Source organism: Orycteropus afer, unplaced genomic scaffold (assembly GCF_000298275.1).
Source record: "Orycteropus afer afer isolate SDZICR_OR568_19922 unplaced genomic scaffold, OryAfe1.0 scaffold00012, whole genome shotgun sequence".
Classification (NCBI taxonomy): Eukaryota; Metazoa; Chordata; class Mammalia; order Tubulidentata; family Orycteropodidae; genus Orycteropus; species Orycteropus afer.
This window is the reverse complement of record NW_006921599.1, coordinates 9,577,926-9,593,995: the sequence shown is the minus strand read 5'-3', so window position 1 is coordinate 9,593,995 and position 16,070 is coordinate 9,577,926.

The window sequence follows — 16,070 nt, the reverse complement described above, 5'->3', positions numbered from 1 at the left end:
GGGGGGTTGTTGTTAGATGCCATCAAGTCATCTCCGACTCACAGCGACCTTATGATCCTATGTACAACAGAATAAAATACTGCGCAGTCCTGGCCAGCCTCACTATCCTTGCTATACCTGAGCCCATTGTTACAGCCACTGTGCCAATTCATCTTGTTGAGGGCCTTCCCCTTTTTCACTGACCCTCCACTTTACCAAGCATGATATCCTTCTCCAGGAAATGGTCCCTTCTGACAACATGACCTAAGTAGGTGAGATGAAGTCTGGCCATTCTTGCTTCCAAGGATCATTCTGGCTGTACTTCTTCCAGGACAGATTTGTTAGTTCTTTTAGCAGTCTGTGGTACTTTCAGCCTTCTTCACCAACACCACAACTCAAAAGCATAGACTCTTCTTTGGTCTTCCTCATTCATTGTCCAGTTCTCACATGCATAGGAGCTAATTGAAAATACCATAGCTTGGGTTAGGCGCACCTTAGTCTTCATGGAGACATCTTTGCTCTTAAGCACTTGAAAGAGGTTTCTTGCAGCAGATTTGCCCAATGCAATAAACTCTCTGATGTCTTGACTGCTGTTTCCTTTGGCATTGACTGTAGAACCAAGTAATATGAAGTCTTTGACAACTTCAATCTTTTTTCCCATTTATTGTGATGCTGCTTATTGGCCCAGTAGTGAGGATTTTTGTTTTCTTTATATTGAAGTGCAATCCTTACAGCCAACTGTAGTCTTCAGTCTTCATTGGTAAGTGTTACAAGTCATCCTCACTTTCAGCAAACAAAGTTGTGTCGCTTGCATATGGCAGGTTGTTAATGAGTCTTCCCCCAATCCTGATGCCAAATTCTTCCTCATATAGTCCAGCTTCTCCGATTACTTTCTCAGCATACAGATTGAATAGATGCGGTGAAAGGATACAACTCTGAAAATCCCTTCCTGATCTTAAACCATGCAATATCCCCTTGTTCTGTTTGAATGACAGCCTCCTGGCCTATGTACAGGTCCTCACGAGTACAATGAAGTGTTCTGGAATTCCCATTCGTCTCAATGTTATCCATAATTTGTTATGATCCACACAATCTAATGCTTTTGCATAGTCAATAAAACACAAGTAAACAACTTTCTGGCATTCTTTGCTTTCAGCCAAGATCCATCTGATATCAATGATGATACCCCTTGTCCCACATCTTCTTCTGAATCCAGCTTGCACTTCTGGAAGTTCTCTGTCAGTATACTGCTGCAACTGTTTTTTAATTATCTTCAGTAAGATTTTACTTACATGTGATATTAATGATATTGTTCAATAATTTTCACATTCAGTGGGATCACCTTTTTTTGGAATGGGTATAGATATGGATATCTTGCAGTCAGTTGGCCAGGTAGCTGTCTTCCAAATCTCTTGGCATAGCTGAGTGAGTGCCTCCAATGCGGCATCCATTTGTTGAAACATCTCAATGGGTATCCCATCAATTTCTGGAACCTTGTTTTTTGCCACTTCCCTCAGTGCAGCTTCAACTTCTTCCTTCAATACCATTGGTTCTTGAACATATGCCACCTCCTGAAATGGGTGAACATCAACCAATTCTTTTTGCTACAGTGATTCTGTGTATTCCTTCCATCTTCTTTTGATGTTTCCTGCATCATTTAATATATTGCCCATAGAATCTTTCAATATTGCAACTTAAGGCTTAAATCTTTTCCTCAGCTCTTTCAGCTTGAGAAATGCCCAGCATGTTCTTCCCTTTTGATTTTCCAACTCCAGGTCTTTGCACATTTCATTAGAATGATTGACTTTGTCTTCTCGAGCTGTTCTTTGAAATCTCTGCTCAGCTCCTTTATCTAGTAATTTCCTCCATTTGCTTTAGTTACTCTCTGCTCAAGGGCAAGTTTCAGTCTCTTCTAACATCAATTGTGGTCTTTTCTTCCTTTCCTGTCTTTTTAATGATCTTTTGCTTTTTTGATGGATGATATTCTTGATGTCATCCACAGTTCTTCTGGTTTTTGGTCATTGGTGTTTAATGTATCAAATTTATTCTTTAGATTGTCTCAAAATTCGGGGAAGATATACGAGGTTATATTTTGGCTCTTGTGGACTTCTTTTAATTGTCCTCAACTTGAACTTGAACTTGAATATGAGCAGTTGATGGTCTGTTCCACATTCATCTCTTGGCCTTGTTTTGGCTGAAGATATTGAGCTTCTCCATCTGGTGGCGTAGTGCTTACAACATTTGACTGGAAGGAAGACTGGGCAATCTACTTCCATAGAGATACCACCTCAGAAACCCAAGGAGGGGTCACTGTAAGTCAGAAACGACTCAACGACAGTGAATTTTTGGTTTGTCTTTGTTGCCTTTTGCCACAGATGTCAATCTGATTCCTGTGTACTCCATCTGGTGAAGACCACATGTATATTTGCCATTTGTGTTGTTGAAAAAAGGTATTCTCAGTGAATAAATCATTGGTTTTGCAAAATTCAATCATGTGTTCTCCAGTGTTATTTCTATGACCAAGGCCATATTTTTTAACTACTGGTGATACTTTTTTGTTTCCAACTTTTGCATTCCAATCATCAGTGTTAATTAACACATCTTGATTGTATGTTTGGTCAATTTCAGACTGCAGAAGTTGGTAAAAAATCTTCAACTTCTTAATCTTTGGCTTTGGTGTTTGCTGTGTAAATTTGAGTAATGGTAGTATTAACTGTCTTCCTTGTAGGCATATAGATATTATCCTATCACTGACAGTGTTATATTTCAGGATAGATCTTGAAACATTCTTTGATGATGAATGCCACACCATTCCTCTTCAATTTTTCATTCTCGGCATAGTAGATTATATGGTTGTCTGATTCAAAATGGCCAAAACCATTTTGATATCAATATCCTAATGTCTAATGTCTAGGATATTGATCTTTATGCGTTCCATTTCATTTTTGGCAATTTCCAATTATCTTAGATTTGTACTTCATATATTCCATTTTCTGATTATTAATGGATGTTTGTAGCTGTTTCTTCTCATTTTGAGTCGTGCAACATCAGCAAATGGAGGTCCTGATATGAACGTATACCCATACATATCTACTTATCTATATAAATATAAATAAAAGTAATGAGAAAAGCATGACATTTGTCCCATACCCCTATTTTTGGACTAGTTTGAGGACTTGAATAGGAGATCTAATAGAGACTGAATGTGCTATTTTCATTAAAGACTCTGTTCTTTGGGCATGAAACAGACAGAAGTTGGGAAGAAACTATTCTCACCACATTTGCATAACCCCAATATTGCTCTGGCTGCTCAAAGATTAGGGTCTATAGAGACCAAAACCTTGACTATGACATCAGCCATATGATGAAGTCATCTAATGAGGATGGCAGTGACCCCATGTGTGGTTTTTATGAGTCAAAGTCAATGCAGATCCTGGAACGGACCATTGCAGACAGGCTGGTACTTGACTGGACTCCCAGGAAGATGTTGATAATAACCCTGTAAACTCTGGAATTCCTGCTTAAGCAGGTCAGAATATTCAGTTAGCAAAATTTAACATGACATGTTTTGAAACTAGAAACTCTGGAAGTCTAGGGACATTTCAGTTACCGTGTTTCTCCTAAATAATTTTCTCCTTCCCTAACACCTATATTAGAGATATATTCAGGATATAGCCCTGTTATCACTAGACTCTAGAATAAGAACAAAGGAGAGAGAATGTGCTAGCTGCTTACCTCATCATCTTAAGAATGGATTTCCCAAATGCTTCTTTAACTATTATAATTCTGACCTAGAACTTCAGAGTCTATTATCGCTGTTTTTTGCTAATCAGTTTTTCCACCTGCCCACTCCCAATGATAGAAGTGAAGGCATTTGACTGCTAACCAGAAGGCTGGTCGTTCAAGTCCACCAGCCACTCCTCAGAATGAAGATAGGGTAATCTACTTCCATAGTGATACCACCTCAGAAACCCAATGAGGGGTTGCTGTGAGTCAGATCTGACTTGATGGCAGTGAACTTAGTTTTTTAGTTTATCAAAGGTAAGGAGGAAAATCCTTCATTATTATTTAAGAACAACATTTCACTTGATTGGAGGTTCTATTGATTTACCTCTAGTATTGGTTTTCCATAAAATAGCTTTCTACCACCTGTCTGTCAGTGTCATGCTATGATGGCTTTTGTGTTACTGTGACAATGGAAGCAATTCCACCAGTATTTCAAATACCAGCATGATCACCTACAGTGGATAGGTTTCAGGGGAGCTTTCAGACAAGATAGACTTGGAAAAAAGGTCTGGTGATCTACTTCTGAAAATTAGCCAAAACCGTATGGATAACTACAGAATGTTGTTAGACTTGCTTGCTTTTCGCACATCAAGAGGGATCAATTGCTGGAAGAGGTCATTATATTTGGTCAGTAGAGGACAGCAAGGGCAAGGGAGACCCTCGGTGAGATGGATTGATAAAACAGCTGCAATAATGGATTCGAACATGCTGATGATCAGAAAGATGATGCAGGATTGGTCAATGTTTAGATCTATTGTACATAAGATCACCATGAGTTGGAGTCAACTCAACTACAACTTTATCTGTCTTTCTATCTATCTATCTAACTGTCTGTCTATCTATTAATCAATAAAATGACTTTAAAATGTATTAGGTAATGAAACTATATTAATAAATGCAAAACACTCCTGGCCCACAGTTTTATAATCCTACATTTAACCCCATCCACCAATTTTGCTTTTGACTTTCATTGCACTTATTTTTCACTCATTCATTTCAGAAAACATATAGTGAGCAGCTGTTGGAAGTGAGGAAATGTGCAAAGCTGGGTTCTTTAACTAGCAATCTTTTTTAAATTAAGTTGAGTTTCTCCTTCATTAGCTGCCATTGCATTCTGTCCAGGAGAGATATTAATGAATGCTAATATATGGCAGAAAGGTAGATAATAAGTAAATGGAACCTAGAAGAAAAAAAATATGTACGTGAAATAAGGTATCCAGATTACCCAGGGTAAGTTCATGGGCCATTGAGTAAGTGAGAGTTGACTATGTTTTGTTTTGTTTTAAATTCATGTATAGTTCACATATAGTCAAAAGCACAGATCTTAAGTGTAGAGTTATATGAGTTTTGACAAATGACATGCCTGTGCAACTCACACCCCTGTCATGATATAGAACATTTCCATTGCCCCTGAAGTTTCCCTAGCCCCCTCTCAATCAACATCCACTTTGTGTTTATTTTTAGATTTTTAAAATATCTTCACATTTCGGTAAATATTCTGGACATTTAAATCATAAGGTTGTATGCTTTTGTTGGTTTGTTTTTGTTTAGAGAACTTGAGTGGTATCTCCTTTGGACATTCTAAATTTTAGCTTCACTAACTGCTACTAGGGAGCTCTGGTAGCATAGTGGCTAAGGCACTTGACTGCTAACCAGAAGGCTGGTGGTTCAAACCCACCAGCCACTCCTCGGAAGGAAGATGGGGCAATCTACCTCCGTAGTGATACTGCCTCAGAAACCCAAGGAGGGGTCGCTATGAGTCGGGTCCGACTTGACGGCACATGACAACAACAACAAAAACTGCTACTAGGCATTTCTTCTTAGGGAGCAAATTCATAAAATTGACCTACTGGAGACTCAGGAGGAAACCATCTTTCTCCTTTAGCTAGAAAAGTTAACAGTCCCTTAGCTGTCTTTGATAACTTCACTAACTCATAAAGAAATAGACAAACTTGGTAGAATTCCAGGTCTTTGGCCTGCCCTTGTCTTGTATGTGACAAAAGTACAAAGTGAGCAGGCAGGAGCCAGTTCTCCACGCTCTCCCACATTTCTTATACATCGTGAAAGTAAAAGCACTGATAGATTTTGTTGCAGACTATCTTTTCAAGGATATTTGTATAGTGAACAGTCTTAGAAGATGGTGTCTGTGGTGTAGTGAATTACTTGGTATGGCTTTTCGAGCCATAGTCTTTGTAATTCCCACCAGATTACTAGGTGGGACCATGCAAATAAGGTGTGTAGAAATCTAATGTGAGGATTGGTTAGTTTTGCCATGCTGTTGGGCTTAAAATGAAACTTCCTAGAGGCAGAGGATGGGACCTCACTGCCATCAAGAGAGAAGAGCTGGAGGTGAAGTGGAGCACGTCCTCAGACACAAGATCCTTGCCCTGGACCTCCTCAGCAGAGACTCCCCGGTGGAGACACCCCAGAAGAGATGCCCTGACTGAGAGATGGCAGCAGTGGAACCAAGAGGCACTAGACAGTGTGGCAGCTTTACCAGCCCATGGAGCAAGAAAGCTGAGTGCTCTTGGGCAGCAGTCTTGCTGGTGGAGTGGAATGCACTTAGGTGTACATATTGGTGGAGCTAAAAGAGCTTTGTAACACTTCTCCGAGCAGGACATCGAAAGGCCAAGGCCAGAGAGGCACGCCTGAAGGTATAGCAGAGGGGAGACTGCCCTGATGGAAAAATTATATCCTGAGAGTCTTCCTGAGTTGTAGCCTGTTGTTGTTGTTGTTGTTATATGCCTTTGAGTCGGACCCGACTCATAGTGACCCCTCCTTGGGTTTCCGAGGCAGTATCACTACGGAAGTAGATTGCCCAACCTTCCTTCCGAGGAGTGGCTGGTGGGTTTGAACCACCAGCCTTCTGGTTAGCAGTCAAGTGCCTTAGGCACTACGCTACCAGAGCTCCTAAAAAAAAAAAAAAAAAAAAAAAAAAACATAGTAGCAAGTATTGTCTGTAAGTTTTGTGTGGCCATTGCAACAAATTATCAAACCCAGCAGAGAAGTGGGGAGTGCCATGGGAGAGATGGTTGGTGTCAGAATTGGCAAAAGGTTGGAGGGTGGGGGCACATCTGGCCTCATAGGAATAAGCCTTGGGTTGTTGATAGTGACTCTATTTCCCCCTTAAGATGATAGAGGAAGTCAGAAGATGCTGCCTATATGCCCTTTTTGCAGTGTCTCACTCCAAAGCAAAGAGCGGATTTGTCTAGTACATAGATGAGAATGTCTCTCTCCCTGGAAAAGGGCTGGTCTCTTGGCAGCCTATTAGAAGAGACTCAGGTTCTCCATTTGGGGCTCATCTTCTGCAATGCCACCAACTATGTGCCCCCATGTGACCCTCTTCATATTGTTGTTATTAGCTGCTTGAGTTGGCTCTGACTCATGGCAGCTTTATGTGTAGCAGAATGAAACGTTGTCTAATCCTGTGTCATCATCATGATTGTTGGATACTTCAGTCTATGGTTTAACAGTCACTGTTGTTTTGAATGCCTTCCAACCTAGGGGGCTTGTTTTCTAGCACTGTATCAGACAATTTTCTGTTGTGATCATAGGATTTTCATTGGCTGAGTTTTAGAAGTAGATCATCAGGCCTTTCTTCCTAGACTATCTTAGTCTGGAAGCTCTGCTGGAACCTGTCCACCATAGGTAACCCTGCTGGTATTTCAAATACCAGCAGCATAGCTTCCTAAGTTATAGCAACATGCAAGCCACTGAAGTATGGCAAACTGATGGACAGGTGGTAGCTCTTCATATTATCCTGTGGGAATTGGGGCATAAGGAACCAGCAAAAGGAAAAAAAAAAAAAAAAGATACTCTGAATACTGGTATTACCATGAGAAACAAACTTTTCTTTGTCCCTGACCCAAGAGTCTCTTGTCTTTTGCCAGCATTCATGAAACTATTGCAGGCAATTTTGTTAGCTTGTAAAGTAGGGTAAAAATCTCAGTAGCTTCACAGTCCCTAACAGCTATAAGCCAAAACTTTGTATTTGGCACTTTGTATTCTAGTTAAATCAGCATTCTATTTAACAGTTTGCCAGAAGGGCTGACTCATGGGTCAGAAATGCTCATTTTGAGTTCAAGTTCCAACACAGGTATGAGTGCTCTTCTACTAAAGCAGAAAGAAGAGAACACTTGGCTGCAGAGATAAGGAGTAAGTGTCCTAGGTGGTGGAGCTCATAAGTGTTGGAAACAGCTTTCCCTCAAATTCTACCTTTCCCTGTTTGATTTTCCCACTGCCATCTTGTTTTATTTCTGTGAGTTGATCCAAATGGACACCATTCTTACCTGGGAGGCTAGCAGTCTTCTCCTTGAGAAGAAATCTGTGAAGAAGGATCAACAGATCATATTCATGGAAGAAATATTGTACAAAGATCAAGAGATGACTTTTAAATTCATATCAGAATTGTTGTAGCTTTATTGTTTCATATTATTATTGTAAGTGTTTCTAGATGACCTAAATAGTTGTTCTTGTCTGTAAGTTTTGTGTGGCCATTGCAACAAATTATCAAACCCAGCAGAGAAGTGGTGAGTGTCATTGGAGAGATGGTTGGTGTCAGAATTGGCAAAAGGTTGGTGATTGGAATCCACACAATGGTTCTGCAGAGGAAAGGCCTGGCAATCTGCTTCAGTAAAGATTACATTAAAAAAAAAAAAAAACTGCAGAGCCATTCTACCCTGCAGCATATGGGGTTGCCATTAGTCAGAACTGACTCAACAGCAGTGGGTTTTTGTTATTGTGTTTTATATTTATAAGCATAATATATGATCATTGCAAGAAATTAAGGTTCAGAAAGTCATAAAACCATGAAGAATGCTTACAATCACAAGAGCACTACTGACATTTTGATTATATCTTTTGTTTGCTTTTGTTTTCTTTACCTTTTTTTTTTGGAGGAGGTGCAAATTTACAAAGCAGTTGTGATTTACCTTCAAAAGTTCACGCACATTTAATTTCACAGTCCTGATTATCATCCCCAACCACAATGTTTTCTTTACCATTTTTATTCTCAACAAAACTTCTTCTTTCCTTTTAACAGTATATTGTAAATATCCTTCCATTTTAACAGGTAAATATATATAACATAATTTTGAAAGATTGTATAATATAGGCCTATCCTCTGAAGGAAGATTGGGCAATCTACTTCTGCAGAGATATTGCCTCGGAAACCAAAGGAGGGGTTGCTAGGAGTCGAATCGACTTGATGTCAGTGAATTTGGTTTCTTGATTTTTTTTTTTCCATCTATTTAACCAATATCTTTTCTGTTAAGGAGTTATGGAGGTGCAGTGGTTACAACATTCAGTTGCTAACAGAAGGGTAGTAGTTCAAACCCATTAGCCACTCTGCGGGAGATAGTTGAGGCAGTCTGTTTCCATAAAGATTTACAACATTAGAAACCCTATGGGGCAGTTCCACTTCATTTCATAGGATCTCTATGAGTCGGAATCTACTCAATGGCAGTGGATTTTATCTTTCTAGTGGATAAGTAGGTTGTTCATAATTTTTCACAATCATAAACAACATTCTTATGATCTTCTCTGTGTGTGCATATCAATATATTTTTTGCTTATATTTATGTTATATGTTTATATTCATATCTTTTGCATACTAGTCAGCTGATGAATATTTCCTTGATATTAATTCCCAGAAATGGAACTGCACAGTCAATTGCAATGCAAATTTTTCCTTGTCCCAAACTTGTTTTCCTTCTATCCAACTAAACTTTCCCTCAGTTTACAAGGCTGTGATGACTTGCCTGGAAGGAACAAATCCTTTTGTCATTATCAGATAGTCTTTGGTTGGTTGGAAGTAGTAGAAACCACCTCAAATTAGCTTGTAAATGCAAGTTTGTTATTAGGATCCCAACCTACTTCTGAGACCTGACATCAGAATTGAGATGCCCTCAGACTCCCTCCACTTCACATCTCTGCTCCTCTGGATATTGACAGACTGTCTCCTCCACTTTTGTAAGTCTGGAGACAGTGGAAAACATGGCAACAAATAACAAGTTTTATATCCTATAGCCTCATCCACTTGAGAGGCTAAGTATATTTTTAGGTCCAAATTCAAAAACTACTGGGGAGGGAGTCTATTGACCTAGCTTGATTCCGGCACCCACTACTGGATCAGTCACTTGGCACTAACAGTAGATCCCATGGCAACCATGGGGATGAGGGAGACAATCCTAGAAAAAGAATGCTGGACAGACAATTCCTTAGATGTCTGCTAAGTATTCCATGGGCATGTGCAAAAACAAAATTTCACTGAAAATCTATTTGGATTTCATCCTTTGACCACTTTTCTCAAATTACAGATATTTTTTAAGTGAAAATTGTAGTGGCTTTGAAATGAAATTTTTAAAAAGTCACATCTGAGGCTCCAGTAAAAATTGTATTTTGGCTTTGCAATGAGTATACTAAGGGAAAATTCATACATTTCAATAATTACTTAAATTCTGATATCCAGATTGTAAGCAGGTGAATATATGATGACTTTTAAGCATAGAAGTAAAGCTGTTCCTTGTAATTTGTTACGGAACTGACATTAAATTGTATTTAGTTTGGAGCATAAGTTAAATGGCTTAAAGTAAACCTGTAACACACCTAATGGACACCTTTTTTTATCTCATGCATGCAAATTGCTTCTTCTCTATGAAAAGGTCTCTTCACTTTAACTTCAAAGTTGCCAAGCTCCTGAGGTCACTATTTTGGGGCTAATAGTGGTCCAAAGAGAAGGAGAAGAAATGTAACCAGGACTCATGTATATATCAGTGTGTACTGTTGAGTCCATTCTGATTCAGAGCCATGCCATAGGACAGAGTAGAACAGCCCATAGGATATGTGTGTATGTTTACACACATATATAGGTACACACATACATACATGCAAACATGTGCTTATATACATCTATAGGAGCCCTGGTGACACAGTGGTTAAAGCACTTGACTGCTAACCAAAAGGTCGGTGGTTTGAACCCACCAGTTGCTCCATGGAGAAAGATGAGGCAGTCTGCATCCATAAAGATGTACAGTTTTGGAAAGCCTATATAGGTCACTATGAGTTCTACTCTATCTGCAGAACTGACTCCACGCCAGTGGGAATACATATATTTATATTTATTTTATATTTATATTTATATATATACAGTGGCATAACAGAAGTAGAATGTCCAGTACACTTGGTATGCTAGTCCCTGGGTGGTGCAAACAATTGGCACTTGGCTGGTAACTGAAAGGTTGACAGTTCAAACCCATTCAGTGGCAGCATGGAAGAAAAGGCTTGGTAATCTGCTTCTGTAAATATTACATTCAAGAAAACCCTATGGAGCAGTTCTACACTATAGTACATGGGATCTTTCTGAGTCAGAATCAACTTAACCACAGAAGACAACATTAATTATATTAAAGAATGCAGATTATACAAAGGTACCCTTTTGGTAAAATATGAACAGTATGGCTCTGCATCTTAAAGTATACTGAACTACAAAAAAACCTACAAAATCTATTCTCTTGAGGATAGGATCTATTAGAATTTTGTGAGGTTTTTACCCATGGCTATTTTCTTCCCTTTCAAGTGTATCATCTGCTAATCTTCTCCACAGAAATCCCACTCCTAAAAAGCATCCTATTATTCTTAGGCTAGAGAAAGAGAGAGAGATTTATCTCAAGGAAATGGCTTACACAGTTGTAGAGTCTGGCAAGTGCCAAGTCCATGAGTCAAATGTCAGGCTGGAGGCTTCTTCTGACTCACATAGCAGCAGGGGCTGATGAACCCAAGATCAGCAGGCAACATCGCATGCTTCTGGCTGCAGAGACTGATGAATCCAAGAGCAGCAGGCAAGATGGCTGTGAAGGCAACAGTCCCAAGTTTGACAGGCAATACAGTAGGCCACTGGTTCAAGTTCAAAGAATCAGAGGTCAGATGATGATAAGCCAGATGCAGGATCTAGATTATGCTAAAAGCCAGAGAGTTTTTTTTCCAGAATGTCCATATGTATGGAAAGCAGGCCACACTCCCAAAAAAACACACTTTCAGTTGATTGGCTGCTAATAGGAAATCTCATCATGGAAGTGATTACATTATATCAGCTCATTATGAGGGATGACTACATCACAACTGCCAAACCATTGGGAATCATGGCCCTGCCAAGTTGATTCACAATCTTAATTCTAACCTTTCAACAACTCTTTTTCACCCAGTCTCTATATCCATAGCCATATTCTGGTCCCTATTTTAGAAAACAATTTGTTCCTTCTTTTCTGGAAATGGCATGGATTTTGGAAATTTAAAGACCAGCACTTGTCATCCAGTTCTGTCATTAACCGGTGACCAAATGGTTGGTACTTATCTGACTCTAATTCTATATCCATAGGAGCAACAATCAAGAAATCAAACAACATATTGGGCCAACTTACTGGAAAGGACCTCTTTAAAGTGTTAAAAACCAAAGATGTCATTTTAAGGACTAATGTGCACATGACACAGCTGTTATATTTCCAATTGCCTCATCTCAGAAGGAAGATGGGGCAATCTACTTCCATAGTGATACTGCCTCAGAAACCCAAGGAGGGGTCGCTATGAGTTGGTCCAACTTGCGAGCACATAACAACAACAACAACATATGCATAGGGAGCTCTGGTGGCATAGTGCCTAAGGCATTTGACTGCTAACTAAAAGGCTAGCCATTCAAACCCACCAGCCACTCCCTAGAGGGAAGTTGGGTGACCTACTTCCATAGAGATATCACCTCGGAAACCCAAGAAGGGGTCGCTATGAGTCAAATTGACTCAATGGCATTTTTTTTTTTTCATATGTATGAGAAAGCTGGATAATGAATAAGGAAGACTGAAGAAGATTTGATGCCTTTGAATTATGGTGTTGGTGAAGATTATTGAATATGCCATGGACTGCCAGAAGAACAAACAAATCAGTCTTGGAAGAAATACAGCCGTAATGTTCCTTAGAAGCTAGGATGGCAAGACTTCATTTCACATACTTTGGACATGTTAACAGGAGGGATCATTCTCCCTGGAGAAGGACATCATGCTTGGTAAAATAGAGGGTCAGCATAAGAAAGGAAGACCCTCAGTGAGTTAGATTGACACAGTGGCTGCAACTATGGACTCAAATATAGCAATTATTGTAAGGACGGTGCAGGACTGGACAGTGTTTTATTTTATTGTGTGACCCATTATCATAGGGTTGCTATGAATCAGAACCAACTCAATGGCACCTAACAACAACAGTAATTCTGAACCACCCGTCTCTCTACATGGCTCAAAATCCATCTCCATCTGACCACTCTAGTGTAGTGGTATTTCTTCTTATCTAACCCTTTGAGTCCATTGAACACCTGGCATGTCTGTAACTCATTTATTGCCTTGTCTCCAGGATGATATTAAAAATATTTGACAACATATACTTCATGGTCACTGACCAACCAGAATGAACAGAAACATAATGGAGGTGGTTTATAGAGGACACCTACTGTGCCAAATATCAGCATTTCAGTTACTGATACTGGAGTGTTTGAGAGAGGTCTGGAACATTGGGGAAAGGGAAAGGAAAAGGGGTTCTCAGAAGACTTGATACTTGAGACAGTTAGTATGGAAGTATTTCAATAAGACTACAACTACTTAAACCAACAAGAGCCGTATTTATGTAATTTTTTAAACTGGGTTTGTGATCTCCCTTCACATTTGAATTGGAAACTCCTTGAGATCTAAAATTATATCCTAGATTTCTTGGTGTCCCATGGATCTAGCACTAGAGACATCTTTAGGACAAAACTATTCTTTCTTGCAAAGTGATTCAGGAGATGTCATGTTGGAAAAAAAAATTTGGTGCTCAGAGATGAGCAATACTTAACTTATAAAATTGGAACCTAAAATTGACCTTTCCTATATCCAATCTCTATAAGAAATAATTTCTTCCTCCCTTTGAGATCTGAGTCCTTGTAGGACCAACCTACTTACTGGGTCCTCATTTCAGAATACCCTGTAGAGGATGTTTCTTTAATGCAGATTAGGTATTACGGAGAGTTGCTTTATCTTTTTCATTTTTTAAAGAATTCTGTGTAGAAAGTTCAGTTATTTATTATTGCCTACAAGGAAGTATCACATTCTACTCCCTATTTCCTCACTTGTGGTCTTGGTGGTAATATTCAAGAGTGAAGGGAAAGAGCATGTGTAGAATATAAACCTGGCATGAAATATTGAGAGTAAGAATGCATTTTATACAATATAATGCCATGTGGTTTTTGAAGGTAATTGAAAGAGTATCATTAGTGTTTCCTTCAGGTATATTGTGGGCTTTGTAGAGCTAGGCTGGGAATTTTGTCATTACATATAACATAACTTTCTCAATTCCTTTACCTTCAAAAGGAAGAGATTTGGCTATGTTTCAGTTATCTATTGTGTTACAAACCACCACAAAAGTCAGTGACTTACACCTGCAACCATTATTTACACACAATTCTGAAACTGAACTGGGCTTAGCTAAAGGGTTCTTCTGCTGGTCTCACTAATGTTCACTCATACAGATGCGGTCTTTTGGCAGCTCAACTGGGTCTAGTTAGTCCAAGATGGCCTCACTCACATATCTGGTAGTCAGGTAGGGCTTTGACTAGCATACCTTAGTTTCCTTTCAGATGCTCCAGTAAGATACCCAAGTTTCTAACGTGGTGGAGCAGGATTCCAAAAAGAACAAGCTCCAAATGTACTGGGACTTATCGAGTTTTTCTTTGCATTACATTTGCTGATGTCCCATTGGCCATAGTAAGTCTCTGGCTAAGCCCAGAGTCGATGTGGGAGGGCACCACACAGGATGTACTTCCTGGAGGCTAAAAATGCAATAATCTACCATAAACTATGTGATCTATAAAGTCCTTTCAACTCCAACATTTGATGTTTTCCTGTGGACTTGAGTTCTTATTTTTGAATATCACATTTAGAAACACAATTCTGGAACACAATAGGGTGGAAGTTCCTCACTATTACCAAGACACCAAAGTGGGAATGATGTTTGCCATTTGATATGTAGTCCTCTCATACACATTGATATTTTATTTAAGTTGTTGGCCCATTAAAACTGCAATATGCATATATTTTAGTTAGATGTCACTTGTACAAAACTATAGGGGAAAGAGAACTTAAGCATTAATATTTGAATCTGATTCCACTTTCCACAAGCTTGGCTCTGATGAAGAAGTACATGTATATGGTGTGTGTTTAGGAAATGTTTGCTGACCAACCTCTCCCCAACGTGTATTAATAAGATTACTGATTGTATCTTCTCAATCATGGATAGTAAACTAAACCTTCCATATAGTGTCAATTGCTACACCATCCCAATGATCAGTAGCAGATTGTAGCTTTGTTATTCATAGGATTTTCATTGGTTAATATTCCATAGAGTTGTATCTGATTCATAGTGACCTCTCCTTGGGTTTCCGAGGCAGTATCACTAGGGAAGTAGATTGCCCAATCTTCCTTCTGAGGAGTGGCTAGAGGGTTTGAACTGCCAGCCTTCTGGTTAGCAGTCAAATGCCTTAGGCACTATGCTACCAGAGCTCCCAGGAACAGAAATAGGGAGAAGTAAAGGTGAGCTTTCTCTTTTTATCCAATTTAATTCTGCGTTGTTTAAAATTTTTATAAGGGACATATGATACATTCATAAACTTAGAAACAATTTTAAAAAAGAAAAGTCAACAAAGAATGTTAAATCTTATAGGGTCTGTAAAGATTACCCTTCATTTAAGACAAGGAAACTGGAGCCCCAGCCTGAATCCAGAATACCCATGTCCTGATTTCTCATATATACTCTTCCCATTTGCCACATACATTTCTTTAAAACTCCTGAGAATGTTATTGCTTATTTAAAAGCCATTTATCATAGCTGATATCTTAATGTGGTTTTGCTTATTTAATAACCTCTGTGGCTTAGAATATACTTGTTGTTGTTGTTGTTGTTATTTGCCGTCGAGTCGGCCCCGACTCATAGCGACCCCTCCTTGGGTTTCCGAGGCAGTATCACTACGGAAGTAGGATTGCCCAACCTTCCTTCCGAGGAGTGGCTGGTGGGTTTGAACCGCCAGCCTTCTGGTGAGCAGTCAAGTGCCTTAGCCACTATGCTACCAGAGCTCCAGTATATTTTGTAGAATAAGCACACCCTTTACATGAGATATCAGGTATTATGGGGAAAAAATCTTTATCTAATTAATGCTCCAAGCTAAATTTTTCACAAATTTTTAATCAAAGTTTTCCTGTAGCAGACTAAACAATACATCATTTCCATGATCAATG